The 25,942-nt window shown below is 42.6% G+C and overlaps 1 protein-coding gene across 2 annotated transcripts in view; it reads right to left on the bottom strand.

Moving 5' to 3' along the window:
* FARP1 (FERM, ARH/RhoGEF and pleckstrin domain protein 1) overlaps positions 1-17,250 on the bottom strand; it is a 218,154-nt gene extending 200,904 nt beyond the window's left edge. For both annotated transcript variants that reach the window (XM_082335882.1, XM_082335883.1), the window contains exon 1: positions 16,970-17,250. The gene's annotated coding sequence lies outside the window, so the exon portion shown is untranslated. The remainder of the gene's footprint in view (positions 1-16,969) is intronic.
* Positions 17,251-25,942: the final 8,692 nt, after the last annotated feature.

The following is a 25,942-nucleotide window of genomic DNA, read 5'->3' as shown; positions in this document are numbered from 1 at the left end:
GAACTGGCTATTTTTCTGCAGCAAAGCACAAGTAATAACAAAAAAAAACGCCTTTCTATTCATCTGTTGTTCAACATTTAAAAAAGATATAGTTATGTTGTATTCTGCACCTTGGCTGTGTTCCTTTTGACTCGCCTCCATGGCTGAATACATGCTCTACTAGTACATGAAGCTTGGGGAAGTAAAAAAAAAAAACACCAAACAAAAAAACAAACAAACAAAACCAACAACAAACCAACCAAACAAAAAAGACAGCATAACATTATTTTTTAAGTATTTTTAGATAAATTTTATGGTCCAAATGACAGAAAAACAGATGGCTTAAGTCATTATTGGAAAGTAAACACATGAGTAAGCACAAAACCCTACATTAAAATTGCTTTTGTCATCTTCCTCTAGAAGTTCATTTCTATTAGTTGATACATCTCAAAGATTCATTTGCAATTAAATATAGTCTTTACATTTACTTTGGTACCTCTTTTCCCATAACCAGCAGGTTACACAATATTTACACACTTTTCTAAGGGTTATATAGTCTTGTTTACATTTATTGCTTTTACATCTTTTGTCTTAGAAATTAGCAGTGGATTTGTTTCTTTATACTGAGATGCCAATTTTACTATGGCTTTCAATGCATTGCATTTGAAAGGAACTAAACTTAAACCACTAAGAAGTCTTAAAAGTCACCCTAAAAATGTATCAGAAAATGAAAAGAACTATATCACAAACAAGACCGCTATTTAAAACAGAATGATTTATTATACAATGGAAAAATTAAGATTTGGTGACCATAATTAATTTTTTAATTCACCAATAGTCAAATTTACTGAAATACCAAGGAATTCTATTATGTATCTAAAAAGCATTAAGCCTGTGAGACACCTAATTTGCATGATGCCTTCAGTTAGATACCTAGAGTTCTTCGTGTGCTTCAAGCTTTAATGCACATAATCCTAATTTTCTCCCATCTAATGATTTTGTTCATAGATTAAAAGGGACAAAGGAAGAAGAAAAAGCTTTCCTACTTTCTGAGCTCCCAGATGAGCTCTCAGTCCTGAGTTTATTCAAAAAGAAAATATTCTCTCTGCATCTGGTAGCTAAACTGAAAGCAAATACACAACGCAAAAGCTTTTCTGCTTCTCAAAAAATGAGAAGTACTTACACTTGGAAAAATGTAAAAAGCAGAACTTTACACTGGATAAAGACACTAAAACAAAGATCTAAAAAATTTAAAGGGTAGCTCCCCTTCAGTTGCCTTATATATTTTAAATGACTGCACACAATGGATACAATAAATGACAATACAAAAGGCGCATCTTTGGACTTGCTTAATTTGAGAAGTCACTAGTACAAAGTGTTTTATTTAAGTGAAACTAAAATGTACAGGTAAGGCCTTCCCAGAAGTAGAAATTATGGTAGAAATTTAATTTGCCAGTTTTAGTCTAAAGCGGAGGTTTTTAAAAAAGGATATTTACATAATTTTTTATCCACCCTGGTGTCAACCTGCTCACTGTCCACAGCTTTGCTACTTCCCAAGCTCTGCATTAAACATTACAGCCATCCCACATTACTGATTTTAAGTAAATGTTTCCAAGTTGTTGCTTCCAAACTGAAGCAATTTTACTCAAAATCCTGGTGAAATACTAGCAGACTGCTGCCAGCACTCAGGATCTGACCTCTCATTACTATTTAAAGAAAACACAGCCAAGAAGTTGAGAATTTTCTTTGTCAGTTTCTCCGTGCTTTCACAGCTCCCCGTTTCACTTCTGTCCCAACTCGTGCTGCCGCAGCAGGGACGGCACCGCAGCCTCCGGGCCGTCCCAGCGGAGCCCGCAGACTTTCACGGGGCTCCAAGGAAGCGCAGGCAGAGACACGGCATGCAGCAGCCATAAAACCCGTGCTCTGCTTCAACCAGGCCGCAGAGTCAGACCGTAAATGAACGTCTTGTGTTACAGGAGATTCCCAACCCATCTATGCAAAAATAGCCCGTAAGAGTGCTGGAATGCTTCAGAAAGAGGGATTTTTCCCCCCCCTGCTTTGGAAGGAAATCTGTATGGTTTCCATGTTTCTACATCTGGTTGTTGGTTTTTTGGGTAGTTTTTTTTTGTTTGTTTCTTTTTGTTTGGGTTTTGTTTTTTTTTTTAAGGTTACAAAAGTGAAAATATGGCTCAATTTCTCTTTTCCTACCAGTAGAGGCTGAATTTGAAGAATTTGCACACAGCTAAAGAACACCAACCTTTCTGGCTCACTGTGCAGACAAAGGACCCTCTCAGCAAGACAATTATCCAGGAATCAAGCATAGAAGAAGTAGGTGTTGGAAGAGAGCCCACTTACCTCAAGAGAGGCATGGAAGCCCTTCCTCCCTCCTGCCCCTGCAAGAAATGCCACCTGGAATATTTCTGCCTGAAAAAAAGTTATGTTTCTGCAGAAATCGAGAGAAGGCTGTACAGAGGCAACTTATGTCAACTTTACAAGTACTTATAAAATGGTTCCAAAGAGGAGATAACAACTGTGGTACCAACTGCAAGTTTTAAATGACCAGCTAGGGTAACACTTCAGGGCAGGTATGAGCAATCCCTGGAACACGTGCAAGCAGCCCAGTTGCACGCAGCAACTCATATGTAAAATAAAAGGTTCACACCAAAAAGGATGTGAAGTCCTAACTATGCTAAAATAAACTCTAAATACAAACCAGTCTATTTATTTTCTAGCCTTGTAATAATTTTGATAAGCTCTACTTGCTGTTACAGATTACAGAAATAGAACTCATTTTGCTCAGTAACTGTACCACAATACTGAAAAGCTACCAACACATTTAGCCTGTGCGGTAAAGGACTACAGGGGAAAAAAATAGAAAAGTAAAGAAAAACACCACATGCAACACTACATGCTGGTATCTAGCAAGCCTTAATTCTCCCCTTCTCCCAGTAAGATTTCGCTAGACCACCTCTGGCATGCTTCGGAAAACCGCACTATTCTCAGCCCGTGCAACGCAGCCATGTCAGCCGGAGCATCCCGTGGATGGAGGATAAACTGTTCCTACCCTTAAGTTATCAGCTGTCTTCAAGGCCAAACCCTGCCGTTTCACCATTCACCTGATCTCCTGGGTTTGCTCTGATGGATCCTGGGATTCATCCCCATTTATCAAGCCTACACAGTTTTTCCTGTATCATTGCCTCAGAAAGTCCAGCCTCTAAGAGAATTACACTTCTTTGTTCACCGAGTCAAGTTTAAATAAAACTGCTAGAAAAAACACTGAGGTTGTTACTAAACAAAGCAGACACACAGTCATGAACCTGACATTTTCAGCCTTCTTGCAACAAAGTTTGAGTCTTGCAACTACTAGGACTAGTTAGCAGTCAGTTAGGGAATACTAACTATGTGTACGATTTGGAGGCTTATGGCTTTGTTCTCACCTGGCTGACGTGCTTAAGATGGGGAAATGGATAAACAACAACTACCTATGAAGTCGTTAGATCTTGTAAGTTAAGGAAAAAAGGGGATTTTTTTCTTTAATGGAAGACAACATAATGGAAAAAAATGGGTATGATTATTCAATTCTTTTAAAGTCTTCTCCCGCCAATTAGTAAATTCTAAGCATGAAAGACCAGCAGAACAGACAAATGCAATATTGCTTTAAGGGAAAATAAATAGTATGTTACCACAGCCCTCAGCTTGCAAAGTGACTCTGACTTTTTGCATGTTCTGCAAAAATAAGATATCCTTTAGGCAGCTCTCTTAATGGATTTGTTCAGTGAGGAGCCTTCAAAGTTGAATTCATCTGAAAAAAAAAAAATTAGTGGCTGTCTCGGTCAGTAAGGAATACATATTCTCAGGCAGCAGAGAACCTCTGTTAATGGATGTAAGGCATAGTGGCACCTTACTGAATTCCTATAGCAAAGACAGGCTTGCTTGAAGGGTCTTAAAATGATCAGAAGTATATAAATGAACTCCTTATTAAAGACAGCTTTTAAAAACAAGGGTGATGTTTTAAGGCTTTCATAGTCTAACACGCTTCTAACATCTTATGGAACAGAATCTATGCTTCACTAACATTTTTGGTATTTTATTCCCCTTTTTTGTCTCTAGGATACCCAAGAAATTCCAAGATATGCTTCTGCTATCATCCTTCAGCTCAAAAAACAGACATACTAACCAAAAAAGGTCATCAAGCCTTACTAACACAGATAAAATGACTAAGTACATGGTAACAAAAACAAACCTTGAGGTTATTAATTACTAACTGCTTTAGCTCAGCATGAAAGTGAGTAATTGCATTTCAAGAAAACAAATGTATAGAATATTTTATATAACACGGAAGATAGCAGTTAGAGAAGCATTAAATTTCAGAAGTGAAGAGAGAGACTGACAGACGTGCTGGTCCAGAGACTAGGTTACCCATCATCTTTCTGGAAAGCCAGTTGCCACGAAGACAAACCCCTGCACCGTGAGTCCTCCTGAAGGCCTCCTTCCCGCAGGTAACTCTCTACTAGAGCTGGACAAGCTGGAGCAGAAGAAGAGTTTTTCCCAGGGAACCAAGGGGACTGCCACAACAGAGCAGCAAGGGAACGAACCGTTGGCAGGATAATAAAGTATAGGAGCATGTATGGGATGTGGTCTGCAATTTGAGCGGGAAGTTTAAAGATTTAGGAAGAATTAGAGCAGTTTTACACAGGCCAGTTTACCAGCAGGAAAAATCCCCAACAATAAGATTGTAAACTATGGAATGGATTTTTTTTTTTTTTTCTTTTAATGGAAGCAGTAGTATTTAAGACATCTGAAAGAAGCCTGAAAAAAAAAACATCGGTCCTTATAGGGAGCACCCTTGAATCAGATTATAGACACACAAAAGACAATTTAGAACCATTGCCAAGATTCCTACAAACACTGGCTCAAGCCAGCAGTTCGTCCTTCAGTCAATCACTGAAAATACAGCTCTGCAGGCAATGGAAACAAGAACCTCACCCTACAAATCACTGAACAAAAACTGAAGCAGGTAATATCAAGGGTAATTATCAGTCAGAATAAAAGGTCCTGCCCATTACAGAGTAAAAGATCCACATTTACTCTTCAAGGTGCCTCATCTATTAAGTGACAGAAAAAGATATTGTCTTGTAGATCCATGGAAAAAAAAAAAATAGATGGATTTCTCTCAGTGGAAAAATGACTGAATTAAAAAAAAAACAAAAACAAACAAAAAAAAACACCCAAAAAAACCTGTCCAATACCAGGCTTGCCATTTGCAGTGTTTCTAAATCATACCAAGAATTCAAGAAGGAAAGAGAAGTAAATATTGTGCAAGCAATCAATATAGTCAGGTTTGGAGAATACCAAATAATTCTTACTACCTGAGAACCTCATCAGTAACACCCCACCTTCATTAAACGAATGATTCAGATTGTAGACTCTTTGCCCTTATTTCATGAAGAAAAACCATATATTCATTAATTTCTGGTGATTAAATACATTTCCTTAATCTCAGCCTTGCAACAGCAACAGTACTGTTGGATTTATTTTTGCTCACAAATTGTCGTTAAAACTAAGACAGAGGAATGGTTCTTCCCAGGACTGCCAACAGCAGCATACACGATGTGCAGAAATAGAATCTCCAGAACCTCAATTTACATCGTGTTTTTCTTTCACCCTGAAAGTAGTTCAGCCTTATTAGTGAATCAGAAAAAAACATACACACTACTAAAACACTGAGAGTATATGCGTATGGGAATTTCCAAGAGGGGAAAGAAGGTGGAAATAAAGGGTAGACAAAAGAAACAGGCACAAAGAAACGGGTTACTGTTCTTCCCTCTAAAATGAACTAATTGCATATTGGATAAGGATAATCCCCAGTGACATTCCATGTGTTCAAAGGTCAAGACTTTTGCTTTTCAACTGTCCTCGTCAAATCTTACTCCCTGAAGAAAACAGCATGAAGCTGCCCCATAGCGGGCACACTCTCAAACTTGGGGGTTAAGGATTCTAGCTGTGCACAGGGTAATATTGCATCAGGCACCACCAGCACAGCCCTCAAAGACGAGCACTGTAACACAGCACACTTAAACAAGAAGTACAAACAACAAGCAGTGAGCCAAGAGCTTCTAAAGGCTATTCTGTGTATTCCAAAATAGCAGGGACGTGGTATTAACACAATTGTATTCTCTGCATTAACATTCAAAGGACTCATTTCACCTATGTGGCTGTGTGACTTTAATTTAAAAGCAGAGCTCCTCTCTCGATGCTTTAAGAGCATCGATGTGGGTCAAGCCTGGCCCCGCTGAGAGCACCCAGCCAAGAGGGAGCCCCTATGTCCCCATGCCCAGTTACAGAGGAACCACTCCAGCTGCTGCACCAGGTATTAAAAATCTTTCTTTCCCAAACGCAAAACTACGTATACATAAGGTAGCGTCCTCAAAACAAGCAGCCGGATCATTGCTATTCCTCCCTGCAGTCCCCCGCAGCACAAGGAATTTGATTAAACTTCCTCAACAGGAGAGCACTAAATAAACACTGTAAATTAAACAAAACTATGCTGATGATCTAGTTGCAATTACTTCCAATTGATTTGAGTCTTTATTGTCCCCTCAAGCTTTAAACATCGTAGATAAAAAAGGATCAGGCCTTACTGGAGGAATACCAAAGAAGGAGTTATGAAACTTTCCTTAAACACATTCAAAAGTAACCAGACTAGCTTGTCCTCCTGACAAGATTCCAATTAAATTTAGCCTGGAAGTCTAATGAAAAAATTAGGCCATTCCAGGATTTGTCATAAACAAGGACGTTAACGATTAGAATAAATTCAATCATCAGTTAATAGACACACATACAAATTATAAATTGCTGCAGCATATTTTATTTCACAAAAGTCAGACACTGCCAAAAGACTTTAGGAAACTTTTAGCCAGCTGATACTGTACAATCCAGCTCTCAGGCATTTCAGCCTTTTTCCAAGTTGAGCCAAACTGTCACTTGATTGCAACAGGAAACATATGCACATGAGTGCAGTGGGGTTGCTTACTGCAATTCAAATATTCTATGGGAAAACAAAAGCAGATATTCTTAGGTCACTCCTGGGAACTCCTCTGCAGAAAAATCCTGGAGTTACTTGCAGATTTTCAAACATCCTCTTAGGTCCTGTTATATATTACCAGCGTGGTTTTAGAATTAATTTTCAGATATTAATTTCATTAGGCTCATCTACTTGCAAGGGCCAGACCTATTATTCTGATTAACTTTCTTTTCCATGTCTCCAAATCACATTTTCCTTGCCAAGCTGGAACCGTTCTCAGATCACCATTCTCCAAAATTCATTCTGCTCTGAGGTTAGCCCAGAATTGCCGCAGATACAAGGCTTTAGAACTTCTAGAAGCATTTTACATTTTCCTGTAGACATTTTTTGAGATGTACAGCTACCATTTTCCCTTCACAGCACACATCCAAGCTTCAGTTCCAATCTTAGGGTGCTTTTAAGCACAAAGAACTTTGTTCAGGTTAGAGGGGGCATTTTGTTTTGACACTACAATGAAAATTCTTTGAGCTTTCTTGAAGGACAAGACATCATCTAATTCTGCAGCTATAAATATCCTCATAGCACACTGATTTTGCAGAGAATCCGAATCCAGAGGTCAAGGGGCATACCGAGCTCTCCCTGTTATTTTCTTTACACGACACTGGGAGGGAAAATGTAGTTCTGTTACTCGCATCCATCTATTGTGGTACACACTCAAGCAGCTCACCATCTCACAGCTAACTACTTCGCTTTAATGAGGTTATTCTTTGTCTGTGTATTAGCTGTTCTCATCACATCACCTATTTTCCACTTTAAGTATTTTAAATAACATAAAATATGTATTTTCAAACATTACTCTCACTTCTAAGGAAAGGAGCTTTGAAGGAAAATTTGGTAGTTTTATCTACTACCCAACAAAGTTTTACCAACTGATCTAAAGGAGTCAAAACAACCCTAGCAAATTAGCAAATACTTGATTAAGAACAATACTGCATTCCGTTTTAATGCCTTCACAAAGATGTCTGAGTTTTCTTGAATATATAGATTGTTGGGTTTGTTTGGTTTTTGGGGTTTTTTTGGTTTGTTTGTTTGTTTGTTTTTTTAAATCAGAGGAAGATGAAAAGTCTACAACTTGGTTCCAGAAAAAGAAAATGCTTCTGAACTCCATCTTCTCATCATATGTAAAAACACATACATACACGCTACTCCATCACAACGGTGATCTAATTTTTCAGTCATACGCTTGTAGCACGCCACTATTAATCCCTAGCTCTCCTCCATCATGCACTTTCTCTTCATTCAGGGGGACAGGAATGGCTTCCCTGTGTTGGGTTTTCTCAAGCAGAGAGCTACCATCAAGTGTCATTTGCTCGTCCATTGCTTCAAATGATCCTTGAAGCGTTATTACAACTAGAAACTGCTCCAACGATTTCTCTGGTGCCTTAGTGTGCAGTCACCGCACACAAAATTAAGGGAGAAATGCTCATGTTCAAGGTATTGCCTGATGATAATTTCTTGGTTCAGAATCTGAAATAGTCCTTGATTTGCACTTAAAAACCTGGACAACTGGAAGTAAACTTCATGCATATACCCTGCTCTTACACCATCACTTTGATAAAAGCACACTACTTCATGGCTACAAGAAGCATTTCCAGAAAACTGTGGGAAATTGCACTTGGTGTCAATGTGGCCAAGGTTTTTGATACAGATTTCACTTTCTGGACAGGCTTCATTAGTGCTAGGTTTGTTTCCTCCCCGCTAAGAGCCACTATGTAAACGTGCTCATGTCTGGCGACCAACAGAGTTAACAAAAATTGGTTTCCACCCAACTGATACTCTTCCCTCAGCCCCTGCACAATGAAAAGCCAGCTGCTGCGTGGCTCACTCCACCACACACCTCCTGTCCTGCCAGCCTTCCCGACCCTTCTCTCAACGCTGTCCTATTTACTCACTGCTAATTAGAAGGTATGAGGCTGCATTTGCTTTGAGCAGTACCTATGTGACCACCCAGCCGACACATGTGCCGATCCGGCAGCCGGCAGGCAACGCAGATGACCTCCAGCAACAGCTGCAGTGATTTGACTCTCTCCTCTATCTAGCGCTTATTTTTTAATTAAGCTTCATTGTTTGTCTAATGTGGTTGAAGTTGCCCAACAATTTCAGAGGGGTAGACAGAGAATAGTCAGAAACAAAGAGGCAGCGTTACCATTCAAGCCTTAATGTAAATAAAATGAAAAAAAATTGAGATGGAAAAACCTGCCCCATAAAATTACCCACAGCAACTTCTCTCCTACAGGTCTATTTAGAAATTCTTCTCTTAGAAATTCACTTCCAACTCACTCGTTTTAGGCAAACGGATCCTATATCCTTGGAACTGTGCCGTTTGCGACTTATCTCAAAATTCACATATTATTAGTAAATGCAGAGCTGTGAGCAGCACTTAATTAGAATGCCTTTTAAAACCTTTTTTATATTCAAATGGCAGAGTCACTTGCCCTTCTCTCCACTGCAATGCTATCACACCATCTGCTTTGGTTTTGTTTTATTTATTTATTTGCTATTGAGGCACTTTGAGGATATTTTCTGCTAGCTTCAGGTTGAATATTTATTGACTGTACATTCTAGGTATCTTCTCCTTTTTGCTTGTTATATATTTCTTTTCATGGTTTCTAGTATTTTATTTTTCATAGTACCGAAAATTATGCTCAACATTTCAAAGGACACAGGGGGAGGAAAATGGCGCTCTGCACCAAAACATTAAACAATTTTATTTTCCACATTACACCAGTTAATTCAGCTAAGCTGTAAAAAATGGCTAATGAACAACACGGGTTACAACAGCACAGCCATACAGCTGATCTTCCTACATGCACATACTGATGCCTCTGCTTAAAAAGCAACAAAACTATTGACTATTTAACATGTTAAGGTAAACATTAATTGTTTCAGTTCTTACAAACACAATGCAAACCAGAGATTTTTCAGGAGGAATTTCCACAAAAATAAGATAAGAGCTGAGGTCTTCAAATGGAACAAGTGAAAATTACCTCCAAGGCAGCTAATCTTACAGGTTCACACACACACAAAAAAGTTTAACTTCTATAATGTACTGACACTACTTGATACATGAAGTTGTACACACTCTTAATTCTCCAAAAGCTAGAGCAACTGAATCCCCCCTTCCTCATTCTCCCTTTAATATTTTTCATATTGTTAAGGGCCTGAATACTAACTGCTCCCTGGAAAATACAAAACTCCTGAGAAGAAAAAACACATCACCTTCTGCAGATTCTTACTTTTACAAGAGCTTTACCTTCCTTTTTAGCCTTGATGTTTGAGGAAATAACCTCAGGCAGGACAAACTAAACAAATCATACTTTTCCTTAATCTGAAAAAGACACTACTATTATACACCACAGCAAGAGCTGGCCAGAGCCTTCTCAGTTGTAATCACTGTTATTGCAATCATAAGACTGCAGAGAATTAACAAAATAAAAACAAATCAAATTCATTTCACTTTGATGGTAAGCCATAAGCAGCAGCAAACTCCAGGATAATTTGAGAAATGAGAGGAATGGAAGAACAGAAAAATTGCTCCTCAACCCCCGAAAGACCCTATCCTCCCTTCCCATAATTGTAGGAAGACCAGGGTGGCCAGGGAAATGCTCCAAGTCCATCTGATACCTGCTGTGTTCCCAGAGCCTCTGAATGATGGGAAGCCCTGTTCCAACCGAATACTGGTATCGCCACATCCTCTCTTTTCCTCTTAAAAGAGGTTTATTTTTAAGATTTATTTTCACTTATTTACTAACGCAAGAGAAAACACTTCCTATATAAACAAATAGCATGAAAGTCTGCTTGGCATTCCTGCCTCTCTTTGTGCAAGACTATGTTTTAAACCCACCTCGTAATGGAAAAAGGCAACTACCAAAGACATACTTACCATTTCATATAATTTAATAGTAACCTTCCCCTCCCCTTAACTTTCAGGCCAAAAAATCAATGCTATACAAACCTGCCAAACAGGAAGCCTAATTATTCTAACATGTGCAACCGAGGCGATAGGGAGTTCCACAGTAAAACTGATAAGGAGAGACATAAAAGACTAATGAGCAGCCTGCCGGTGCTCCATTGCCGGGCTAGCAAAGGTCCCTGCAGAACACCTTTGGTATTGTTCAGTGGGGAGACAGAGGCTGGGACATGTCCAAAAATAACACTCAGATGGAAGAAGTGAACACACAATGTTTGCAGCTCAAGTGCTTAATCCAGGCAGAGAAAAAAATTATTTGAAAGAGCGTAACCAACAGAAAAATGCACTATGCAGAGCAGAAAGAGCCAATTAAATGTACACAGGTTACTGAGCAGCTAGAGCCTTTGTGCCACATTTACCATTTGAATAAATGGACAAACGTCTTCTTGACCTGTGCCGGTGGTGCAGGTGACTGAAAATAAGGGTCCTTGATAAAGGAGACACTTTCGTCAGTATTATTAGTGACCAGCGATCAAACAACTGGTCCTGCAATAATCAGGAGTGAAAGATGCAGAAAGGCTGATGGTGGCCAGCAGAAGCAGCAGCCCCAGACTGGAGAAAGAAGCAGCCAACAATACCAGCTCTCGACGATTACTGCTAGGTTTTCCAGTTTACCAGTAAGTCATCTTTTGACCTAGAAAAACGTGTGCTCTTCCCTAGCAATGTTTTGTACAAGACAATCCAGATACCTGAGCAGCCTGTCCCAGAGGCAGCGATCCTATTTCCTTTAGGTATACAGAGCACTCTGTATAGCTGCACTCTCTATTACCTGCACTCAAGCGGAGTTGTTTAAAGCAGGGATGGCTTGCTACTAAGGTCTCTGTTCAGAAAGTCACAGCTTTTCCTCAAAGTTGTCCATATGATACATCTCCAGCTGCATAATTTCTGTAATACCTTGTGTATTAGAGAAATAGATGCTTTGGGGAGACCTATGCCTTAGGGGAGGAGGGGAAGGTCCCCTTTGGTTGCACAACTTCTCCTTTTCACTTCTGTGTTAACACACCCAATGAGGGAGAGAGCCTGAAAGGGCAATTTAAGGAGTCTTACAAGACAGCAGAATCACACGTCAAATTGGAGTGTAATAGTCTCTTAACGTAGTTCCATTATGGCAAATTCAGTCACCCTGCAAGCTCCAAGTCATTACTCTGGCCCCCCAAGTCAGCATATTTGGAAGGAAACCGGGACTGAAATCATCATTAACGTTACTACTCATTTCAGAAATCTTGTACCATGGGACAGCAACCTCCACCCACTGATGCCAAGGTAGCAAAAAACCTGATTTTAATGGCAAGCAGCAGAGCACTGCACAGGCAAGGAACCACCGGTAAGGGAACCAGCAACACTGCCTCAGAGACACGGTCTCCCACCTTTCAGTGGGCTTTACCACTACACCCAATTTATAACCTGGCGAAGGAAACACAGTCTGGAAACACCATCCCTGCCTTATACTAAAATACCACCCACCACCTTGCAAGTATTCCTCGTGACTAGTAACAAACGTGTATTGTACAGAAATCTTCTACTGTAAACCTCGGTATCCAGATTTCATGGCTTGAGAAAGTTCCTTCCTCCATTTTATACAGCGACACAAAACCAGATTTTATGGTACAGACGTTACTGCGTAACATTCAAGGGCACGTTACACAAATCGGTTCCCTCCGAGATCAACAGAAAGCAGAACTTAGCACCTCCGTGAACTTCACTAACAAGGCTTCATTTTGTTTAAGCACCAACTAACAGAGGCACCATTCTTTTTTTCTTTACGTCCTTTTTGACAACCAAACATTAAAAATAATTTCCCCCATTTATATTTCCAGACTAAAAAAAAGTAGTTGCATACCCTGTTTCTCAAATCCCCCAAAAGGTGCACCATATTTTCATTTCTCATAATATTTAATCGAATCCACTTTATCACAGACAAGGCTTTTTAAAAGCTCATCATGCTGCAATTGATTACAAACAAGATAGTGCCCACATCTATTAAAGATTGACCTAATTGTTTGATTCGCCTACATTTCTGCAGGCCAAATTTACTGACATTTTGCACAGATGCAAAGCTGACTGAGCCCAATGACCTTTTATACCTCTGTAATTAGACTTCTGTGCCTTTACAACCAGAAAAGCAAGTCACCCCTTTACTCAGTAGTCTTTCTGTAAACTATAAACTTCACCGTATACTCAGCACCTACCAGTCAGAAAAGTACATAAAAAAAAAAAAACAAAAACAAAAAACCAACATAAAACCAAAAACAAAAAAACCACCACCAAAAAACCCACAAACTGCAACCCTTCAAGGTTATGAAATTAAGTCTGGAAAGGCCCTTTTAAGATCAACATGCCAATTTCTAAAAGAAGAAACAGGAAAAGCAGGACAAGTTGGCGGACCCAAATTCAATAAACAGCGTTTTTACCATGCTTTTCTAAAAAAAAAAGACAATATAAAATAAGGACACTGGCACAGAAAAGCACCATGAAAAAACAAGGCAGGGGGAACACAAAACAACAAACCAGAAGCCAAAACCAATAAGGTTAGTCCCTATCACTAAGATCACAGCACAGTATAAAAAGTATAATGCAAATACATTGATTCTGCACTAGAATGTAACCAAGATTAATAATACAGAGGTGTAACTGCAGAAAACATCCACTAGAACTTCATTTATGTATATCATCAGGTTTTGCAAACCAATCCTACAGTTGCAAAAAATACTTCCTAATTACGAGCGTAAGTTTAAAAAGATGAGCCTAGTCAATTCTACTGGAGTGAAGTTCTGGATCTGGATCTCCGCTGCAGTCAGCAAGACGCAGATCTGCATTTTCCCAAGCAAAGCAGAGGGGAGGACCAGGTCAGAGCGCTGACCTGCACTTCAAATTCCAGTCTCAGGGAAGAGGGACAGACGACCATTAACAACCAGCGAAGACACGGCATTCCTCTCTGGACAGTTTTCCACCTCGCAAAACCTGTGTGCACGTGGTTCTTTAGCCTGCTGGCAGCCCTGAAATTTCTCTGCCCACCAGCCAACTTTTCACTACACTCTGAAAACAATATGGTCCCATGGACCATCTTCCCCAGCCTCCTGCGCTAACGGATCCCAGCTTAGGAGTCACTGCACCAGTCAGTCCCTTTTAGAAATCTGTGCCCAAGAGCAAGCCAAAGACTTAATGCAAAGATATTTCAAACCAGAGGAGCATTTCTTTTGCATAGCTCCATTGTGAAGCATACATAACCTAAAAAGCTGCCAGCACTGACAGCCTCGTATTCATCAGTGTCAAGATTTTTTATATTTTCTTAAAAAGAGATGCTAATTTTCATCATATATGAATTTCTTAAGTGGAAGTCTGGATTTTTTCCTAAGTCAAATTAATCTAAAATCAGCAGGGAAAATTTACTGAATAGGTCTATAAATTCAGAATTCTCTATCTGATTTTTAATGCAGAAATACATCTCCTAAAGCAGCTCTTTCTCTTTTCTTTTTTAAACCATCCTTTAAGTGGCGATTTCCCTTTGGTCACTTATCATCCACAATTTGCTTTCAAAAAGTTTGGTTACAAGTAGCATGTTTTAAGATATTGATTACACAATGAGTAATGAATGGTGTCAACCTGGGGAGAAGAAGGGGGGGGGGTGGGGGAAGATTTCCAATTTGAAGTCCAGCCATTAAATAAAAGTCAGGCTTTGGTATTACACATTCAATCTCTTACCAGCTTTTGACATTTTGAAGTCCCATGTTACTGTGTGTTAAACATTCTGCCCACTTTCCTGGTTTATTTCATTTGTTCAAGAAAATAGAGTGCAGAAGAAAAAAAAAACAACAAACCCACAATTTAATTGGCTATACACAAGATACAGCAAAAAACAAGCGGAGAAATACAGCTTTCTAACCCCTTCCCGTGATGACGACAGTTGGCCCTACTGCCAACAATCCCTTCCACAGCTACATTTGAACTTAAGTCTGTGGGGATAAAAGAACTTACAGTGAGTTTGGGCTGATACAGCAATGTCTAAGCTTTCAAAAATAGCCATCGTAATTCAGTGTATTACGTATAAACCCTCATCTTTGCTATTTGCAGAGGAAAGAAAAGAGACCCTGCCCAATCCTAGAGCAAAACCATACCTAAGAGGACCAAGCTCTGAATTAGAAAGCAAAAACATTTAAGTGGGATCCCCGAGCCACACAGTTTGTTTTACACTTTGCTCAGCACCGGATGCTTCTGATACCAGGAAAGGCCAGGGCAAAGGGGAAAGCAGCTCTCACCTGGCGGCAATAACAGCCCGGTCCTTACACACACACGGAGCTTACCAGCAAGGTGCCCGTCAGGGTAACTACAAACCCCAGGATGCAACGCCACGGGCACAGCACAGCCCGGCCAGCTCCCGTCCTCTCCTGTCAGCCAGCACACAGTTTCAAGACCCCGGCAGGTCGGACACGTGAGGCACAGCTAAGAGGATTTTGTACTTTCTTGGTACGCGGGACCATTTCTAAAAGGCTCAGATCCACTAATTAGCTAGATACCGCAATTCTCGCATAAACATCTGTAAGTAGGGGAAGGGGATATCTTAATTCAGAAGAACGTTTGGAGCTTTTCTTAACTGGACTCCTTCAGAATTTTATTTGTGTTGGCTTGATTCCAACATCAGCTGCTTGCTGTAAATACATACTGGAAGCAATACAAGGAGCAAGAGTCAAAGTATCTGAGAGATACAAATAATAAAACAGCTGAGCGACACTGTTCCTTTAGAGCAATCATCTTTCCACTCTCCAGGGACAAAGCTCTTTGAAGCAAACCCTGGTAAGAAGGCTGTGACCGAAAAAGATACACTACGCATTTCATTTATTTCACGCCAGCAATCAAGCAAATCAGGCAACTTCAAGAAAAAAAAAAACTGCTAAGAGTTCGCGTGTGCTTTAAAAAAGAAAAAAGCCGCCGAATCACAAAAGATAAGGCCTACTACGCACAAGCTCCCACTCTGAAAATAAACTTGTGTTTAGTGGAAACTTTCCCCAGCGGTTCATGCCTGCTTGAGGCCGATCGCAGCGAAGAGCGGGAAGCACCGGGTTTCCACAGCGGCCAACTCCCAGCCGGGGCGCGGGCGAGGCGACGGCAGAGGCGTCGAGGGCACCAGGCCGGAGCCACCTCGGCGCACCCCTGGCTGCCAAGGCGGAGGCAGCGCCGGGCGGCGGCGGCCGGTACAGCCGCTCGCTCAGGGAGCCCGGGGGCCGGCACTGGCCGGGGGCGAGCGGGGAGCCCGCGCCCACACCCACCGCCGCCCGGCCCGGCCCGGGCCGCCCCGTCCTGCCCGAGCCGCCCTGGGGCCGAGGCGGGGAGGGAGGCACCCCGGAGCGGCACCTCCCCGCCGGCTGCCGGCCTGGGCGAAACCCTTCCCCGGGCCGACGGGGCCGCCCGTCCCTCCAACTCCGCCCGTCACCGAGCGTCCCCGCAGGGCTCCCGCCCCGCCGCCGGGCAGCCGCCGGGGGGACGCCCCGCCGCCGGGGCCGGGGCCGGGGCCGGGTCCCAGCCCGGGGGCGAAACAAAAGGCACCAAGTTGGGCGGCCGCCCTCCTCGCCGCCGCCCGGACTGCGCCCGGCCGCGGCGGCCCGGGGGAAGCGGCGGAGGGCGGGCGGTCTGGGCGCCGCTCGGCGCGGTGCCTCCCCGCGGATTACCCGCGGTGATGGGATTAAGCGGGGCTGAGCGGCGCCCGCGGGGCGTCCGCCGGGAGCGCGGCCCCGCGCCTGTCACCGCCCGGGCAGGGGGCGGCGGTGCCGGGGGCGGCGCGGGCGCCGCTCCCGGCCGCCGGCTCCCTCACGCCCTCGCCGCCCCGCGGGCGGGTCCCGCCGCCTGCCCCGCAGCCCCCGCCGCCGTGCCCGGCGGGGCGGGCGCCCCCCGCTGCCGCTGCCGCTCCCGCCCGGCCCCATTGTTCGCCGTGCCGCCCTTACCGTGCGCGGGGCTGGGGCGGCGCGGGCTCCCGCGGGCTCTCCTCGCTGCGGCTGGTGCAGGGGCAGTCGCGCTTGGCCGCCGGAGGTCCGAGCCATTAAAAGCTCCGCGGGGAGGAGAAGGAGGCGGCGGCGGCAGGAGCGGTGGCGGCGGCGGCGGGGGGGAGGAGGACAGCGGGGGGCTCGCAGGAGCAGGGTCGCCATGTCCGGCTTTGCAGCGGGGGGAGCCCACCGGGCCGGGCGCCGAGGAGAAAGGGGGCAGGCGGCGAGGGAGGAGGGGGGAGCCCGTCAGCCGCCTGCGGACCGGGGGAGCGGGAACTGGACGCCGCTCGCCGCGCTGCCGCGGCTGCACCTCCCCTAACCCTGCCCCCTCCCGGAGGGGGAGCCGCCGGCGGGAGGAGGCGGCCGAGAGCCCCCTCCAGCGTTCACAGGCGGCGGTGGCGGCGGCTCGCCATGGCAGATCGCCTCAGCGCTGCCGGCGGCGGAGGCGGGAGCGGGGTGCCCGCCTCGGCGGGGCCGCCCGGCCGCAGGTACCCGGGCAGCCAGGCGGGGAGGGGGGAGGAGGAGCAAGCGACCACCGCCCTGCGCCGGAGCGGTGCCAGGGGGCTCCGGATGCCCTCCTCCTCCTCCTCCTCCCGGGGGCCGGGAGGGGCGGGCAGCGCCCAGGTGGCCGTGGCGTGAGGGAAGGGTTAAGCCAGGCTGCGGCCCCGCGGCGGAGGGCGGCTCCGAGGGGCGAGGCGGCCCCTGAGGGCGGCGGGGCTCCCTTCCCGCCTCCGGCTGCTGCCCGGGGCGAGGCGGGGCTGAGGCCCTGCGGGGTCACCTCCCCTCTCTGTCGGTTTTGGAGGCCATCCGACCTCTCCCTGAGCTGCCACGGTGCCTCGCAGGCGGGCTGTCCCCTGCTGCCCTGGGAGGGGGGGCTGGTTCACTCGCCGGCAGCTGAGGGGCTGTTAAACTTGGTGGCCCGTTCCGGAGGAGCCGGGACGTTGCCTCAAGGGGTCTGTGCAAACCCCGTTCACACCCCAGCTGTCCGGAGGCTTCAGGAGGAGGCGTCAGGAATCAAGGGAGAACAGGTCAATGCTCGATCTACCAAGAGGTATCCCTCCACCTCATCGTGCTCCAAGTGCTTGCCTGAGACGCCAGGGAAACCAAAGGGCTAGGTGTGCGGGTAGTGTAGTCACATTTACTAGTTAGTAGTTACTAGTTAGTAACCTATATTTTCTTCCTCGTTAGACAACCGCAGATCACAGCACTGTAAAATTCAACAAGTAGTACCATTCTGGGCTTCAAGGGCTGTCTGTCAAAACAGCCTCCACTCCGGTACGTGAGTAGAAAGGAGACCGCCATGCAAAGGCTGGGGCTGGGGCTGGGGGTGTGCCTTTTCCAGAGACCCTATACATTCCCTCAGAGAAGATTTGGAGCTATAGCGAAAAGGCTGTCACACCTAAGACCAGCATAGTTGTCTGCACACAGCAGCACTTAAAACACCACTATCCGTTTGCATAATTTAAGTGTTAGGGCGTGCATCTCTTTGAGCCTTTTCCAGTCCTTTACCCAATGTTTTTTCAGGAAGAAGACTGGGTGGTGCACACAAATGAGCGATGCAGGGGAGACACTTCAGGTCTTTGAAGTTCTTTCAGTGACCCAGGAGGGAGCAGTAAACTAGGTGTGTATTTATAAAGTAACCCTTCTGAGCCCCTAGCATTTAAAGACCGTTTGAGGAGCCAAAATACTATCTTTAGTTTTTAATCACTGGAGGAAAGAGAAATGGTATGTGAATGCTGTAAATATTTTTTTTCGTCTAAGCCTTGGCCTTGCTTAATCCGCAAAAGACAAATTCCTCTGCTGTCAACAGCAATGCCTCTATGCACAAACACCTCGCTACAAATACCTCAATGCGTATGCCAACCAACCTTGTGAAATCAAGAGAACTTCACTTCTTTGGTCCGCCCTGAAGCCTTAACCGAAGTACATACGTTACTTTGTCAGCAGCTTTAACTCTCTTACTTAAGGTGGAGTTAGGGTAACAGCAGCACTGCAAGGGTCAATTGTAGCATTTAGAATTTCCTGGTGCTCTTTATGTACACTTCCAGATCACTAATGCCCCATTCACACCTAACAAAAGAGTTGTTGTAATCTACATCAAACGAGTGAGGTCATCTTCAATGCCTTCCAAGTTTGAGTGACTTTGAAACATTTCTCAGCACTGAGCAGAAGTAACAGGTTGCCCTGCAGCTACTGATCATTTATTACTGAGCTCCAAAGAGCAACAGCGAAATACTGTCTTGAGTAGTATACTTACTGAAGCATCAAAGATGGTAATATGCTGGTCATTTCTCCAGGAGCCACAGACAAGCTTGCATGTGTTTATTTAGTTAAACCTTGATTCTTGAATCTTCTGAAGGTATCAAGGACAACTAGGGACTGACATCTAAAAAGACTTCTTTACTGTCTTTTGATGTTTATCTAGTTGGTCATAAAGTCATCTTTCACCCATCCATTCCCATTGATGCTCTCTACAATTCTTAAGCAGCAGTTTTTCTCTAAAACAGATTTCTCTCTTGTAAATTACACATGGCAGCAACTAGCGCTCTTCTGATGCGATTGCTAAGAAAAGCACTCATCGCTGCTGTTAGTTTCCTGTAGCACGTAGGGTTACATCTCTTCCCTCTTGAATGAGATGTGGAATTTGTTAGGACATCAGGAGAATTTGAGAGAAACAACGTTTGTTTTTGAAAAGTTGCTGGAATTAGAAAAACGGTTCTGGTTAGTTCATGTTTCTGAAAGAAAACAGGTAAGCTTTGTCTGCATCCACTGACAAAGGAGAGAAGAGCTGGAGCTGCATTTCAGATTAAGCAAGACCAAGCTGGCACGATCATTCATTTCTGCCTTACCTGATAAGAGAGAACCCAAGGGAAAGGAAGGGGGGAAACATGTTAAAAGGGTTCTGTTGTCTTGAGAGAGACTGCCTCTCTGCGCCTTCTGCCTTTTTCCCTCTTAGGAAAGAAATAGCAACAGCTGCGGTGGAATGCAAATACGCATCTCTGGAAAGTCTTCTTCACTTTTTACAACTCTCGTATTCTGGGATGATTTGCAGTTATTTTTTCATTGACATTTTGTCATATTTGTTGTGAAGTTCTAGAAGGTATGCATGTATGCAGGCAGTTATGGCAGAGTACCTGCAAATTCACATTTTCACCTGCCATGTGGTAACTTGTTTGCCTATCTGTGTGCTTCGTCAGACTAAATTATTGGACTCATTACCCAAGTATGCGGATTAAGTTATTTGGTCTGGTTTACACTAAGGTCACAGTGGATTCTTCAGTGGTCCTTCTGGCCTTAAAATCTATGCCTGTTTTGTAAACTACTTTAAAATACGTGTTGAGTTCAAATGTTTTTCTGTGTTTTATTAAGGCAAGAAGCTAAGATGCTGCCCTAATCGAAATCTGTGTATTCCAGCTATGTCTTTTTTCTAGTAATTCTTTTTCATAAAACATTCCACAGATGTTTTCCCTGGAGCCTGAAATTTTGTTTCAAAGACCCTTTCAGCAAATACTTTTGTGCCAGATTTGTCAGTGTGTTTTTGTATAAATGTGGTTTGAGGCTCAATCTTGCAAACCTACAGCATTTGATTAGTCAGTTTTAGTCTCTCTCTCATATGTCTATATGTTAACTCATCTGTTTTTGCTAATTTCATTGCAAGAGCATGACAGAATTATCCATCCAGTTCTTTCAGGACCATTTCACCATTATTTTTATTACACATTTCATAGCATGCATGCTTCCCACCATTTCAGTGGCTTTTGTTTGTAATATATTTTTTATCCATGTCTTCTCAAAATATCATTACAGTCATCAGTTGTTAGGATTATCATACCACTACCTCTTCTGGTAAGGTTACTAATGTCAAACTAATATGTCTTCCTTGCTTCTACATTAGAATGAAATGTCAAACTATAGCTAGAAGCAGTGGTAATTAACAATTTTCACAGCAGTGTATAATACTAGCAGTAGACCATGTCTTAACTTTTGAGGGAAAAAAAAAGAACAAAGAAAAAACAAATAAATATTTAGCCAGTTAGCAAAGGAGTTCATTTCCATTCTCAAACTTCAGGATTTCCGTGTGAAAGAAATACTTAGCCATTGAAAAGAAGCCATTTAAGCACTTAGAGCCCGCTAATTAACAGATTTTGTTTACTGCCTGCTCAAAGTGTATAATGTCGTGAATTAAAAGAGAGCCTTTTAATGGTATATGCAAAAGTTTCCCAAGTCCTTAAGATTTTATATAGAGAGAGCTTTTGCTTATCCAGCTGTTGGAACAAGCCCCCTCCTCTCAGTATTAATACCATACAACATCACCTCTGTTACATATCATCATATTTACCTTGTATTGTCCAATGTATTTGCCTGTTTCAGGATTAATACATTTATTACGTTAGGTGTGTATCTGTGCTAAGATGATCACCAGTGCAATAGTTAATAGATGAATCATCCCTGAAGCTTCAGAGCTAAAAAGTTCACTTGAAATTCATGAACAATTTACACTCCTCAAAATTATACAGATTGCATTGGCTTATACTTGCTTCATGCCTGCTTTCTCCTTTCTGCAGATCCAAGGAGAAAAAAAAGGCTCATTTTTTAAATGACACTGAAGATTCCAAAGTATTCATTAATGGACAAAATTATCAACTACTGCAATGTAAATGAAAACATTAATAATAATTTATTATAATTATCTATAAAATCATCATTTATCAAATTACAAATATCAGAACCTTCAAGGAAAAATACAGAGGTTTGTAAAAAAAAAAGGGAAAAAGAACACTGAATATCAGAACAAAATATGTACTCTATGCCAATATTTCCATCAGAAAAAATGTACCTCTTCTGTCATGGTGAAGAGAGAGAAGTGATAATGGGAAGAGAAAATATTTGCAGATATGAAAAGATTTCACGTGTTGAGTAGCAAATAAAAATAACACTAAAAAAAAGAGCTGCCTTCCTCATCAAGTGCCATCGAGCCTGCCGTGCAAGATGCAGCGTGTTGGGCAGGAATGAAAGCTTATAATCTCCCTGTTGAATGTGGCTATTGGAAAACAACCGACCAACCACGTTAATCTTTCAATACTACTTTTGAGAAGAAACCAAAATGTATTGTTTGAAATAGAAACGTGCTCTTAGAATTCAGAGTTTAGGGTAGAACTGCCAGCACCATAGTTTATTCTCTTCCAGTGCTTTTGTCATTTTGGACAGAGCAAACTCTTTATCCGAGGAAAAAAAAAAAAAAAAAAAAAGGCAATACAAGACAATACTTCCCCGGAGGACAGTACAACTAAATTCATTAAATGATTTTGAGACCATTTAACACCGTGATGAAGAAGAACCATTTAAGTACCTGGACAGATATAAGCAAATACAGTTCTAAAACAGAAAAAAATGCCATTTCTGCAGCCCCTCAGAATTTATACCATGAGTAAACACAGCTGAAAAGAGTCCCCTTGCAAATATGAAAATTAGAAGAATACAGAACATTAAACACGGCTTTTAGCATTATCAGACTTAAAGATTCCTGTGAAAACAGTAACCCTCTTGCTTTCCTCTCCCTCCCTCCCCCTTGCCAATATTTTTCCTGTGGCCTCCTGCAAGGGAATACATCTGGAACATATCAGTGTGCCCTTCTGGGATAATCCCCACTTTAAAGTGGCACCTTATCTAGTGCTCTGTCGCATTCAGGATCTCCCATGGGTCCTTTCTAACTTTATGTTGGATGATAGACATTTTATTTTTACAATGGCTAGTTAGAACAGGTGGCTTAATTACTGTGTTTGCCATTGTCATATTCTTCTGTTTTAATTTTTAGAGCATCTAAATCTGGCTGCAGGGAGCAACTGTAAAACCTGTCAAAGCAGACATCAATTCAGCCTATGATTTTGCCATTTCAGAATGCAGCCTCTGAAATTAGCCCATTCCTAAATGTCAGACCAGAAGCCGGGTCTTCTAAGGGTAGTAATTTATTTGCTTCCCGTATGAGAAACAGAGCGGAGTGAAGAGAAATAAGACCATCTATACTCTATCCGGGTTTAGTATCATTAATGAAATTCCTTCGTCAAAAGGGATCTGTGAAACTTTCTGTTCAGAAAGTGAAAGGTATTAAATAATTTACAGAAATAATATTTCAGTGTAGAAAGCTTAGCGAGCTCTGCATAATTTACGTTTAAGAAAATCAAATAATCAAAAGATTAGAGGCTTGAAAAGCATTTATTTTCCTGCTTATTTTTCTCAGAAATAAAACTCCAATGAATGAAAACAAAATAACTGCTCCAAAAAGTAGAATTTAGACTAAAAAAATATGAAGCATCATTTCCATTTTACTGATGAGAAAAATAATCTACAATGATATAGTCTACTTTCTGCTATAATCTACTTTCAAATCAGGAAGGAAAATTTTCCTTAAAGGTCAGGTAGATTAACTCTGCGCTTTTTCTCCCATCAGCTCCTATCGACTTGCCGACGATGATGCGCAGAACCGTTGGTCGTGCTCTTCCCCGTGTAAATGCATGAGCTGGTCTATCCTTGTCAAAGGTCCTATTTAACCTGTTCTACGTCTGTAGCAACTTGGGCCCTGCCTGTGAGTTTTAAGTGCGAGTGATGAATGCTCTCCTGTTTCCTAGGTTTTGGTGCTGAAAGATGGACAGGGAACACTTTTGTTTAATCTCTTAATTTTCTGAGATGCAGGGTACGGGCGAAGGTGGTATGAGTTTTTCACATGCCCAGGTTTTTCCACCCAATATAATCATTCATCATTCATTACCACTGCTTCCAATTAGATCATTTTCCCACTTAAGAAAAAAAAAAATTATTCCCTCATGTCTGTTGTTACTAGTACTTTTTTCTGTTTCCTCAGTTAGAGGTCTGCATGACGAGTATGTCTGCATTCCCTTCAGCATTATGGTGGTCCATAGTCTTTCAGTTTATTGTACAGTTTTCCACTTATAGGTATTTTAAATGTGAGATTCACTGTTTGCTCTGACAACGAAACACAGAAAGCAAGCGTTTCAGGTTTATCAGTAATCTCTAGGACACATCTGTCGTTTAAAAATACCGTAATTTTCTGTTACCAAAAAGAAAAAAGAAAAATATCTTATTTTTTAAATATTAGATTTCAAAATGAACGTGAACTTAATATATTAACTGGATTGAATTCACTCTGCTGAAATAGGACAGGCTTAACGAGAATAGTTGCCAGGAAATGTTTTAAAGCACCAGGAGTTTCAATAATAGTCTGTACTAAATTTAACCAGTTCATTATAATAAAGATGCCTATCATCCCATGCTTTTAAATTCTGAAATGCATTCTTTTCTTTGAAATTTCTAATTGCTTCACTGCTGCCTGTTGAGCTTGTTCCCTCCGCAGCCTCTCTGCAGTTGTGGACAACCCTGGGTATTGCACATCTGTACTGTGCCATGTCTCCCTCTGGCACTGGGGAGGAAATCTTAATCCCTGTTTCCTGCTGTAATCTCCCCTCCTAAAGAGGCAGATCAGTAACAAAGGAGCTGCAGTTCTCGTGAAACTGCCTGAATATTCAAATGGTTTAATCTTCTACTAGGGAAAGCCAGAGAGCCTCACCGCGTGCCTTACTTTCTACTGCACTTTGATCCTTTGTGTAAGTTACTAAAATTCAGCATTTCAGATCTGCGACCTTTGAATACCTGAAAAATCCATTAGCTCCTTCAAAACAGTGCAGAGAAAAAAAGGGTAGAACATTTTATTAGGTTTTTATTTGATTATATATTTCTCCTTTGTCTTTTGTTTAGACTCCGCATAACACTCAACAGCGTCAAGACAAGAAAACACTTTTTCCTTCTCAGGCCCCAGAGCAAGTGTCCACATGAGTATTAGCGCCAAGATATGGTTTATATGAAGTGATTCCTATTCTATTCGATCCTGTGTGACCTGGGTGAAGAAGTGTTCGTATCTCACAAAGCGCCACGCCAACACAGTAAAGAGATTCTGCTCTGTATAAAGGAAAGCGGGGTGGGGGGAAAGGGAGGAGAGGAATGCTGTAATGAAGGATGTGTACAAATGGCCACACAAAGCCTGATCAGAGAACCGGGTGTCTAACAGGAGATACGGTAAGGGAGCCTGAGGGGAAGAATACAAGAAATGGGACAAATGTAGAGCGATCCTTTCTCTAGCCTACTCTCCCAGCTTCTGACAGTCATGATTTATGGACTTCTTGAGCAAGAAGTTTCCTCAGGAGCCGCTTGCTTCTTAACCGTTCACAAACCTACCCTTAAAGAACGGCTCCGATTCGTTTTCTGACTTCCAGACACATCCGTCAGAAATTAGTTTTGTGCTTTAATTGCAGCATATGAAAAAATATTTCTTGTTGGTTTTAAACATCTAATACTTTATTTGGGTAGCATTTGATCTCGCATTAGGAGAAACAGTGAATTGTTCCCTCTTCACCGACTCACTCACGTTCGTAACTGTGTAGATATCTATTCTACTTCCCTTAAGAGTTGTCACCTTTTTCAAACCTGAAGAGCCCTAGCCTTTTTAGTTTCACCTCAGATGGCTGCACTGTATACTACTTAAACTTCTCACCTCTTTTGTTAGCCTTTCCAGTTCCGCTATATCCCTTTTCTGGCATCAGCATGAGGACTGCATGCAAGGTCAAGGCAGAGGTGCACAGATGTTTGCGCGGCACAGCCCTGGCAGCGGCAACTGCAGCGCCTGCTGCTCAACTCCCTCCTTAGGAAGGAAGAGGCATTCGTACAAGGAAAACCAGCCTCAAGTCATTCAGCATCGCCCTTTTCCCAACCAGAGCAATCACTCTCTTCCACCGTTATTACAGTATTACCAGAGAAATTTAGGATTTCGGGGAAAACTAATTATGATTCTTCTTTAGATGATCTGATAAAAGCCTGCTCGCATTTTGAAGTTAGGGATGGTATTTCAGCATAAGGGCAAGAGAA

The sequence above is a fragment of the Platalea leucorodia genome (assembly GCF_965183815.1).
Source record: "Platalea leucorodia genome assembly, chromosome: 2".
Lineage (NCBI taxonomy): Eukaryota > Metazoa > Chordata > Aves > Pelecaniformes > Threskiornithidae > Platalea > Platalea leucorodia.
This window is presented reverse-complemented; position numbering and strand designations above follow the sequence as displayed.